Here is a 12460-nt window from a genome sequence, read left to right as displayed (position 1 = left end):
TAGAGGATTTAATTAACGTGTATATCTACGTATATATCATTATATGTAACAGTAACATTATGTGCATATGCGTATAATATTGGTTAAATGTTAAATGTTAATATTGGTTAAATGCGTTAAAGTGAAATGTTATTTACCTATTCAAGATAGCAAAGTAAACATACCATATAGAGGATTTACTACTGTTAACACTCGGTATTCTCGTATTCAAAGTATTTAACCAAATAATTTGGGAATCCAGCGGACGAGCTTGTATTTAATATGATTATATTTAATATAACAACTTTACTCAATATACGCGTAGGATTTTAAATGTCATGAGGGTTGCAGCGGACTCAATTTTAATGTACCTCGATATCTTAGCTTCTTATAATATCCTAATAAAATGTCATTTATCGATTACAATTGTCCTGTCGTATTTTATAGTGTTTGCTTTATAAATGTGAACTTTATTCAAAAAGAGTTCATCGATGATTATCCATTACAGGTTGTTAATAAACCTGAATTATGCACAAAGGAATTGCCGTTAATAATTTAAGATTCTCTGCCCGTCGTACAGGGTACATATAGTAATTATTCTCGACGATCGTAACGTTTAAGTCCAATTCGAGCTTATAGTCCCATGCGAGTTAAACAACGACAATAGTTTGAATTTCTATTTGTTCGTTTGTCGTCTGTTTATACCCGGAGCACCTGTTGTAAACCAATACAAAATTTGTTAGATCTATAAATAACACATATAAAACTTATTAATTTATAATTAATATAAAATAGGAGAGCACGAAACTTCCTATTTTATGGATATGTTAAATCTTTGTAAAAAATACCATATCATTAGTATCATTTTAATCGTTCTAAAGGATTTAGCCGCATAAATCTGTGACCCTTGGAAGAATCGATGTTCACGCGTGACAAATTGAAATTGTGCGAAGGTTCCGGTACGAACATCACAAGCCGAACATCGATACCAGGGGCACAGGCACATGTTCTGGGTTCATTATATATTTATAAAGGGCTGACGATTCAGTGGATGGTCCGGGTAAATTTAAATTGTAAATGAACGCATTGCTGGTTTCAAGTAAAAGCCTGGATAAGAGCGGATATGGTATGAGAGTCTGTCGTGGAAAGGGGAACAGGCCGCTTTTATTTGTAAAGTTTGAATCTCCTCGATATTGAAGATGTTGAAGCTGCAAGTATGTATTTCATTTTAATCAATTCGAGACCGAGATTTAATTGTAAAACGATACCTAGGTGTCGGTACGATCTGAATGTTTAGTTGGAATGATTCTGTGTTTTACTCTCTCCAGGGTATCCTTTTCATACTTTGATTTTAAATCGATGACAATCTTAAATAGTATGCCTCATATTTTTAAAATATAAAATTATATACTATGTTATTCTATAATGTATTATGTACAGTTATATATATATATATATTATTATTTTTTATTTATATATATTATATTATTATATATATGTATAATAATTCTATATTGAAAAAAATATGAAATTAACATGATATATACATTACTACATAAGTTATATATAAAATATGTATATTATACCCTTGCCTACTGACTGATATGAATTTCTTTCGGTCTCGAATGCGTTAAAAGAGAGCGCAAAGAAGTCGGAATTACTTATTGTAATTAGTAAAACGACCTGAGAGGCAGACAGATACAAGAAAGAAGGAATATTATATTAGCGGCATTATCATGTTTTTGCTCTCTTTAATTCTTTCATCGAGACAGACAATCTACAGGTATTAATCGACCAATTTCTCCAAGCTGATAACTTCGAATTGATGTTTATATATAAGAAGTGTTATGTGTTAATCTGTCTAAATGTTTAAAAGGTGTTATAAATTAAATGTTGTTAAACGATACGTAATTGCCTTTTGATCGTAAATTTTACTATCAAGGGGTCTTTTATGTATGCGTAATCATTGTGAATTATAACAATTTATGTGATCGATATTAAAGGTGTTTAAAAGCATGTATTTTTTTCTATATTATTATTCTCCTATATTATTATCCTATATTATTATAGCATTCCTATATTATTATAATATCCAATTACATGTTGATACACAAGATATACAGATTATTATTTATAACGTTTTAGTTTTCTTAATTGAGTCATTCATTTAGTACAAATGATAAGAAATTAGTAATAATTCACAAAAAAAGGATATCGTAGTAGAAATATTATAAAAAAACATTTTCTGTTTTAGTGTAGAGTTACTCCTTCTTACAGACAGTGTCGTACAAATCTGTACGTCTCTGAGAAAATGTAGGTATCCGAGCCCTTACTTCCTCAACAACTTTTAGATCTGATAGAAAAAAGAAACATACGAAGTAATAAGTAATGCTTACTAATAAATTCAACAAATACAAAGGAAGATGGCTAAATCGATAAATTAACGAGACTAAAAATTAATTACATCATGGATCTCTCGCTTTTAATTTTAAGCTGTAAATTACCGATATCGGTGACTGCCATATTCTCTTGAGTTTCCAAATCGTAAAGAATCTTTCCCCAGGGATTGGTCAACTGTGTATGTCCCCATGCGACGTAACTTGCTTAAGGAACACGAGCCGGTGATATGCAGGCAACGTATAATTGATTATCATTCGCTCTGAAACGCTGAAGTAATGACCAGTGCAGTGGTCCAGTGGTCATATTGAATGCCGCTGGATATATCAGCATTTGGCAACCTAACCCAGAGAAGCAGGAAATATGAAGCCACCGAATACCAATTAACTTCGTAGTTGCACGGTTCACATTCCATCATTTCTGAATATGCGAGGACAGTCCTCTTATTGTGCTTTTAATTCTTTTATTTGTTTCATTTTCAGCAAATATACTGGTTTTTTAAATTAAGCTTCTTTTTATACAGAGTTACAGATTATATTAATTTTATATAGAATATATTTAAGAAAGATATTTAATTTTTTGCTAGTTAAGTATTGATCGATTAAGTTACTGTACCTTTGTTCCGATAAATGCGTGCCATTTCCTCGAATCTAATATCATAGCAAATGCCAATACCTATTTTGCAGCCCTTCACATCGAACGTCGTTAGGGAGTTACCAGGACTGAGTGAATCACTCTCTCGAAAAGTAATCTTATTAGGAATGTCGATGTCGAATAGATGTACCTAATAACATAAAAATGTGGTCGCTAATTATATTGCTGCAACTTTTGTAATTTAATATCAAAGTTACCAACTCCTAAACTTTAATTATTTTTTATTTAATAACTGACAGCGTTTTTATCACTTTCTTTTATTAAAAAATCTTATCATTTAATAATGTTTAAAAAGGAGAAAAAATAAGTATAATAATATTTTAAGTATGTGAAAAATTTATACAACAACAAACACATTACAACAAAAATGGGCGTTTCCCGTATCATAACGTATTTTATAAACCGTAAATTATAGAATTGGTTATAGTATACGTATGTACATATGTATATTCCTAAATTATTCCTAGATAGAGTCACTTTCTTCACCCCGATATTTTCAAATTCAAAGCCATAAAGGAATATATTACTTACCTTTCGGTGTCTTGCTATCAAAGTTCCATCGGGACCCCAAATAGTACAGGTATTGTACAATTTATCGCCCTCTATTTCAGGCATCGTACCACCAACTACATAGATGTTGTTTTCTTTAGCTGCGTTCGATGAAGCAACGCTCGTTTCACCATCAGGAATACTCTCGCCGTATTTAGGAAAGTACTCTGCATTGCAATATTTCAATTAATGAAAAATAACTGTCTTTTGTTCCAACCATAAATTAAATTGAAATGTTTGTCAGTTTTTTATTTTCTAAATTATCAAAATAACTAAGTTTTATATTTCGACTTAATTAAATATGCAATTTCTTAGCTAATAGTATATATAATAAATTGTTTCTACAGGTTCAAAATGAAAAATGAATATTTAGAAATATTTAATTACGACAATGCTATTTGTGTTAGCATCAGTGGCTTGTTACTCAACGACTTTGCTAGTACTTTTTGAAACATAAAGTTAGTTTTCAATTAACACTTATACTAGAGGCGGAATTATAAATGCAAAATAATTGATAATACTAATTTATAAGTACCCAATTATTAGTATCTTAAAAAATATATTTATACAAAAATCACGATAATCATGAAAATGGGGAAATCCTATATTCTCGAATCAATTCACAATTTATTTTGTATATTACTTAGATTCCGCGCTCATCAGTACGTACTCACTGGCGACATCGAGAAAATGTATCGGCAATTCCTCGTACGACCAGAGGATCGGAAATATCAAAGGATATTATGGCGCAGCGCGAGTGGAGAAACAGAAACATATGAGCTTAACACCGTAATACTCTTATCATAGAAATAGAAGCAGTCCTCAATTCCCGCCCGCTAACTCCTATCTCCACCGATCCAAATGATCTCCTAGCCCTCACTCCCGGACATTTCCTCATTGGCGATTCATTAATGTGCTTACGTGATCGAGATTTCAGAGACATTCCATCGAACCGACTCTCCAAATGGCAGCATATCCAACAGCTTAAACAACATTTTTGGAACCGCTGGCATAAGGAGTATTTGAACGAGCTAACCAACCGCAATAAATGGAGCAAGGGTGGACACAGCATCCAAAAGGGCACAATCGTCATCCTCAGAGAGGACAACGTTCCCTCCATGCATTGGCCTCTGGGCCGAGTTATCAAGGTTCATCCAGGCGCCGATGGTGTCATCCGGACAGCTACAGTTCAGACGGCAAAGAGCATTTTGGATCGGGGCGTCAAAAGGCTTGTCCCACTGCCAATTCAACCCGATCTCGAGAAACCCGAACAACTAGCCACCGAGACGAAATAAGATGGGAACTTCAACCACACCTCGCTAGTTTGATCGGTACCCTCTCAACGGGGGGAGAATGTTACGCCATGCGGCTTACCATAGGTCATATTCTTAACTATCGATCGCGGCACTATAATGTCGCAGACGGATCGTCGTGTCTGCCCGGCAAACAAACATTGTAGTGGCAAGCGCATGGTTCATTAAGCAGGGCGACTTCCAGAAACGTCGACTCGTGGCCCGTATTTTACCTCGCGTAAAAGAATGTGGCGTGATCCGAACGTAGTGGGGGTCGCCTTCCAGAAAAAACGAAAAAAATCGAAAGGCGTTCAGAACTTTTCGAGAAGTCGAACCGTCAACACATGTGGTATGTCGCGCATTACTTATCAACCAAAACGCAGTTACATTTTTTTTGTTCCATTTATATCTTTCTAGTTAATAAGTTGTTGAAATAAACATTAATTTATTTGTGTTAATTCTGTGGAATTTCATTGAACTACCCTTATTATCATAATCGAAATAAGGGGATCGATCAGGTCGTGGCGTCGATTATTTAATCGTAACGGGAACTTACAACTCTCGTTGACGTGCTATCTCGCGATCGCGTCTCTCCGCGAACGGTCGAAACAAAATGATTCACTAAAAACTGTCCTGAATTCCTAAGAATTTATTTACCGCAAAACTGACAAAGTGTTTATTTAAAAAATGAGGTTGAAGGTAGTCCTTTTCTTTCATTTCATTCATTTTCATTTTCTTTCTTAAGTATGGCTAACACAATATCTAATCAATTAAAATTTTATATTTTCACGTGAGTTTCTTTAGATAATTATTATCAACATGATGACTAACTCTTACGGATTAATACGTGTCTGTAGGGCAATCCGGTGGACTTGATCGGCTTTTTACTTCGAAAGTTGAGTAATCGGTGTCGCTTTCTTACGCATCTTTGAACTGTATAAATGTTTTAAAATTGTTTGATCCAGAATGTACCACACCGGACAATCAAGAAGGCACGTTTTATGTCTTTCTTTCCGATTAATAATAAGCCATTTACTGCAAAGAATGAACTTTAAAGGCATTAAACAGCACATCAATGTACATTTCAATTAGACTAAATAATAATGCTATGATTTTATCGGTAGTAACTTTACTTATTAACTTGAATTATTTCTTTCTTTTACTTCATGTTAGGAAGAGTATCTTTTTGCTTGAAATAAAAAATTGATATAGGAGTAATAATATGGATAGAGATCAAAAACTGTTAGGGCAGAAATTACACGTTTGAACTTTATAGTTCAGTATAGTTCAAATAGAAATTACATAGAATTATTTAATAATTTGTATTCCACTGGAATAAAAATTTAATTTCTGTCTTTATCAAATCTCTATTTCAGAGTATTTGTACGTATGTACTTATCGTCTGCTGTATGATCGAATATCGAATAGGTAATAATCGTTGTTACTCATTATGTGAGAAAAAATTATGTATATTCACAACTATGACTATTGCATTTTAGGCGCTTGGCCATGGATCGCTGCATTAAGTTTTCGTAATCCCCGAAACCCAGACAAACCACTATGGAAGTACGGAGGTTCCCTGATAACGGCTAGGCATGTTTTGACCGCAGCACATTGTGCACATATGGATGGAATAGAAAACATACACAATCATAATATTGCCATTCTTAGATTGGTGGAGGAGGTGCCATTTTCGAGTAAGTCCTCAAATATATATATATATATATATATATATATATATATATGCTATTGAGTATTACTGAAGTATCATATCCTGAAATTTCTTATTGTACACATATATTGTGTCATAAAGCGTGTACAATTCTTTCTCATACTTTTGGTCATTCGTTTCCTGCATTTTCATTTATTTTTTTATTTTTCAGGGTACGTATATCCCATTTGTACGAAAGAGCCCCTACGAAAGAGCAACTTCGTCGGCTATAACCCCCTTGTTGCTGGATGGGGAGCGTTAAGATATAGTAAGTGATATCAATTTTATAATAAAATTAAACAGTTCCAGTCTTAAATATCTTTCTTATTTTCTTCGTAGGACGACCACGACGTAATGCATTAATGGAAGTACAAATGCCAGTGATTAAGAACGCCGAATGCAAAATAGCTTATTCCAAATTTCCTAATGCACCTGATATCACTGATGGTATAATATGCGCCGAACATGCTCAAGGTGGAGAGGATTCTTGTACGGTAATTAAGTTACAGAGTTACTACAAACTATACGGTATCTGAAGACACGTCAATTAGAATTAACATCAAATCGACGTCTTAAACATTAAAAATAATAGATAAACACAATTTAATAGTTTTGCCCACTTCTCACACCTCATTATGGTATTTAATCTAATTTCCTTCTAATCTTAGTTTTGCTCAAAATACATATAACATGTACATTATAAATTGGAGTATTTCAATACACAAATCAATAGAAGATTATTACTGTATATAAGTATAATTTCAATACAATTCGATGGATATATTTCAGTATCTTTGATTAAAAATTTAACGATCCTTTCAGGCTGACCGCGGCGGACCACTGCTGATACAACATGAATTAACCTGGTATTTAATAGGTATTGTGTCTTATGCTTATAAGTGCGGCACAGCTGGGTATCCCAGCGTTTACACTAGGGTCACATCGTACCTTGACTTCATTCTCCAAGCGATGCAATAATATGATATTACTGTTCCATAAATATCATTGTGTAAAAAACGTAAAGTTGGATTTTCTTATTGTGGACATAAGAAACAGCTCAAATTTACATTGTTTTGTACGTTACAAATTATAGGCTTAAAATGTACGAAATGTAACTTTGAAACGACACTAATTTTTTACGCACGATAAACCTCCACGACTTAGGTATGTAAAGATGATAAACGTATATTAATTCTATTAATTTGGTAATAATAAACCAACTTTCTGAGAAGTTCTGTAAATTTCGTTTCTGTTGTATCAAGAGAATAATGGAATATTCCACTTAGATCGTATACTTCTTGTATGTACATACAAAATTTTCCGGCTAATCTAAAACACTTCATAAGATAGAGAGCTTCTGGAGATTCGGACACAGAGAGTGCATAAAATACAAGATAAGTCTCGTGTCTTTCAAAATTATTTTTTATTCGCTAAAAACGTCCTGTGTACTCATGCAATCACATGCAACCTCGAAACTTCGCTTATTTTTTATCACTTTCCAATTCAATACACTGTTTCTGCATTTTTGACTATATGTAAGAGAAATTTCCATTCAGCCAAAGGTGTACTTACAGATTATAGATTCCTATACGACTCTCGGTAAAAATTTATCCGCACTCCAGATAGTTAAAACTTCTGTCGACCGTATTGATCCATCTGCACTCTTCGTATGACGTCAATATCTGTTCAGTGCTGCTGCGTAGGTTTCATTGTGTTACGTCAATTCGTTTGTGACCGTTGCGCGAGTAATGGCGCTTTGCAATGGTGATTTGCAGGAAAACAGTGCAGGATGCTGTGATTCGTTTCTTGTGGTCGGAGGTTATGTTTGATGCCTATATTTATCAAAGATTTAATGCACATTATGGAGAAAGTGTTTTGTCACGAAGTGTGTTTGAATGGGCACAAAAGTTCAAAGAAGATCGCACAAGTGTTATGAAAAAACAGCTGGACGCCCGTCCACATCCACGATGACAACATTGAACGTGCTCATGAACTTATGCTCTATGGAATAGACGAGTGACGCTGGATAATGTGGCAAATCATTTGCAAATCAGCCACGGCTCTGCTTATGCAATAGTGCACGACAGATTTGGGTTTTAAAAAGTTTGTGCGAGATGGATGCCGAAAAAGCTGATGAAAAGGTGAAGACGACGATGCATTCGTGGTTCGCAGCTCAGCCCAAAACATTTTTTAATGAGAAAATACGAAGGTCCTTCAGCAAATGGACAAAGTGTATACAGAAATTGAGTGATTATGTCAAAAAATGATGTATGTCTTTTTTGACAATTGCTTAAAATAAATTCTACACCGACAGAGCGGGTAACTTTTTACTCACCCTCGTAAGACACTTAAATTTCCAATCTATTATGATGAATAAAAGAGCTTATACTATTAAATCTAATTGTATTTTGTTGCATGAGAGTACACGTGTATGTGATGTACATTACCTTTATATCCCCTTGAACGCTTCAATATTGCGCAGATATACTATATTTTGTACAGCTTCTATAAAATTTTGTATGTTTGTTTAGGCTGTTAATCTAGAGGCTGGAGTACAAAGAAGTGGCACAATGATGTGGGCTGATGACATTTATAATTATCAAGGAATCACCCCTACATTCGCTCAGGTATATATCGTTGACTATAATGTATTTAACATATATGATTGTTAGAATATTAATAATTAATTTTTAATTCTATCAGAATTTTAATGAAACTGTCCCTTGGGAAGGAAGAACTGATACCTTGATATCACGGTTTGTACATCCTATATATACGACAAATTTTAGAACATTATATAACGAAGAACCAGATCGCCGTGGCCATGTGATGTGAATAAAAGGACTTGAATTTGATGATATTTTTATAATGTTAGATAACATAACTAAGTATCTTCACAGTAAGATAGGATGACATGGTTTACATGATCTTAATGTTGTTCACTTGAGTGATGATATTATAAGGAAAAGTGTAATATCACAGGTAGGATGATTCATAATTTAGAACTACTAACTCATGTATGTATTAAAAATTAAAGAAATATATTAAATTTTATAGGATATTTATGTTTAGTAACCAGTAATTCAGAGATTGGTATTCATGGTTACTATAACGAGGCTGTAGAAACGCACCCTTTCTTCTTTGCAAATGGTCCTGTATTTATGTCTAAGCCGAAACTGGAACCTCTGAATAATTTAGATTTATTCTTGTCATTTTCTAAAATACTTATCTACAGTATACCATAAGGAATGATACCGTATCACACCTAATCAAGTGCCTTAAGAAACATCAACAGGATATCACAGTAATCCCTTATCGACTGATATGTAAGTAAAAGTTATGTGTCATTGTTATACACAGTTATGTGTTAGTGTTATACACAGTTATTTATCATTTTCTATTAATTCAGTTGTAGCCACTACAATATCTATGACACTGGTAGTAATTATAAGAACAATAATGATGTTCTATAAGAGGAAATGATGATTAGGAACAAAAAGTTACAGGTAAGTCAAAGTATATGTTATTTGCCATTTGAAAAGAAAGTTACTAACTTAGAATTTTTTGATAAATAATAATTGTGCAAAATATATTGGATTTCAAATTTGTCAAAAATTGAAATTTAAGAAGCATTGTAATAATATAACATTAATATTTTGATTTTTCAGGAGATATCATGCGGTGGATGGATAATATGTAAAAAATATTAAGCAGTATATGAATTTTCATATTGCGTAGAGATAACAAAATGAATTTTAAAAAATGTCGACATGGTAATAAGAAATAGCATCATGACAAAGAATATATAAACACAGTTTCATTTTTTATAAATAAAAATTTGTTGTTCCAGATTTTGAAATATAGTGAAACGTTTAATTAGTATCTTAATATCTTTAAATAATTATTATTTTAGAATCAATTGTAATTGTATCATACGTACTTTTGAATTCGTGCAAGAACATATGTAATTTTGAAGTAGTTATTATTAGGAAATTGTTAGACGCGAACAGTATGCGAAAAGTTAGTATGCAGTGTAATAATTATCAATCAAAACACAAGAATTAAATTCTTGAGGAAAAAATTTCCGGAATTTCTTATTTACATGATTATAAAGAAATCCATAATAAAAAGGAGCTGCTTTCTAATACTTCTCTTCCTTGTAATGCCTACGTTAATAATAACGAGGTTCGACTTTTTGTTTTTAGAGGGATACTGGAAAATTTGAAAGTACAGTACCATTGGGAAGAAAATCACGATATTGAAAACGATATTTGCAAGTAAATTTCCAAAAAATCTGTTTTCAAATTTTCGCTTTCTATTTCACATTAAAAGAAAGGGCTGCCTTCTTTCTCTGCAAGACAAAACAAACATTCTGAATCTCGTATCAATGAATGATGTCAATAAGTTATTTTTCTTTTCAGATTGAACAATATTCCAGATTTATTCATAATTTCATACTACGCGAAGAATAGACTTTCATAGGTATATAAAGGAAATATTAAGTATAGGAAAACTCTTTTTCGTTGTAGGTGACATATGCTTCACGGTTGAACACATGTATTTTTGAACACATATAAATGAAAAAGTACTCTTATGGAGAAAAAGAATTGATACCTTCGATTGACATTAGATAATGTATATAAACTTATGAACAATCACTATCAGTTTGTATTTTAGGTGCACACGCAGATTTGTTGGAGTTCTTATAAAATGTACATCCTGTACGAACGTTTTATTCTTCCAAATTTTACGATACTATGTCTCATATAATAACTATATGGATTAAACGTAATATAAATGATCCGAAAATAGACTCGAACGACATTAATTGTCTTTCTATTTATACCAATATCGAAAATACAAGTAAAGCTGGAGCAATAGTATGCAAGAATGGACTATTTATTATTTTAAACCAAATCATAGCATATTCAGAATGCACAGTATTATCATGAAATGTAAATGAATCAGTTGTAAACGAACGATTTTACTGTAAAATCATTGCCTCCTTTTTTTCATCTGAAATATAGCAGCAATGAGTACATTCTTTTAATATATAATAAAACGAGATATCTTTATAAAGTTACATATGTCATCACTGGTAACTGTTATCTCGTATGACACCAAATATACCGTTAGTATGGAATGATATTTTTATGAAGATATACTTTAATGATAGATTTTATGAATGAAACGTTATATAAGAAAAATTATCTCTTGTTATTCTATGAAGTGTAGTAGCTAATGAAGATTAATTTTACGAAGTATTAGAGCAAAAGAGAATTAAAAAATTAAAAAGATCTAAATAAGATTGTTCGTGTGGCTTAATTATCTCAATTCTGGTACACCACTTGTTACATTCTAACTAATTAGCGCTAAACAATAACTTGCAAATATTAAAGATATTAACACCTAAAGGTTTTCAGGAAATTTTATAATATTTGATTATTGTATATCTAGTCATTGATTGATAAAATTTCTTGTATAAGCATAGATCGAGGTTGACGTCATACGCAGATTGCATTACAGGTATCGTTTTAATTTATTTTATGGCTAGAATCATTTGAATATTATACGAATAATTATTTCCATTCGAACGATTAATAAATCACGTACCTATAAAAGATATATTATGAAAAAGACGTGACGAAACAAAAAAATATTGGAAATTCCGTTGTCATTAGATCAATTATTTTTGCAATGATTTTTATTTCCATGTAATTACATATGAAATGGGTAATTCATTAACATCTCCTCGAATCGAATATAATTCGTTACACTTCACAACGATTCAAATAATGGACGGGAAATATATAATAACTTTCCTGTCCTTGCGTTAAAATAGTACTGTACAAATCAGATGATACAGGAAATACCCAAA

At 32.3% G+C, this 12460-nt stretch overlaps 1 long non-coding RNA gene across 1 annotated transcript; it reads right to left on the bottom strand.

The window, feature by feature from the left end:
• Nucleotides 1-195: 195 nt before the first annotated feature.
• On the bottom strand, nucleotides 196-2521 carry LOC117215026. The gene is made up of 2 exons (XR_004489006.1): nucleotides 2484-2521; nucleotides 196-693 (listed from the first exon to the last, which is right to left on the bottom strand). It is a non-coding gene; the product is annotated as an uncharacterized LOC117215026 (long non-coding RNA).
• Between the last annotated feature and the right edge of the window lie 9939 nt (nucleotides 2522-12460).

The sequence above is a fragment of the Bombus bifarius genome, unplaced genomic scaffold (assembly GCF_011952205.1).
Source record: "Bombus bifarius isolate JDL3187 unplaced genomic scaffold, Bbif_JDL3187 scf7180000009330_frag, whole genome shotgun sequence".
Lineage (NCBI taxonomy): Eukaryota > Metazoa > Arthropoda > Insecta > Hymenoptera > Apidae > Bombus > Bombus bifarius.
Note: the sequence above shows the minus strand (reverse complement) of the source record. Positions and strands in the feature narration are given on the sequence as shown.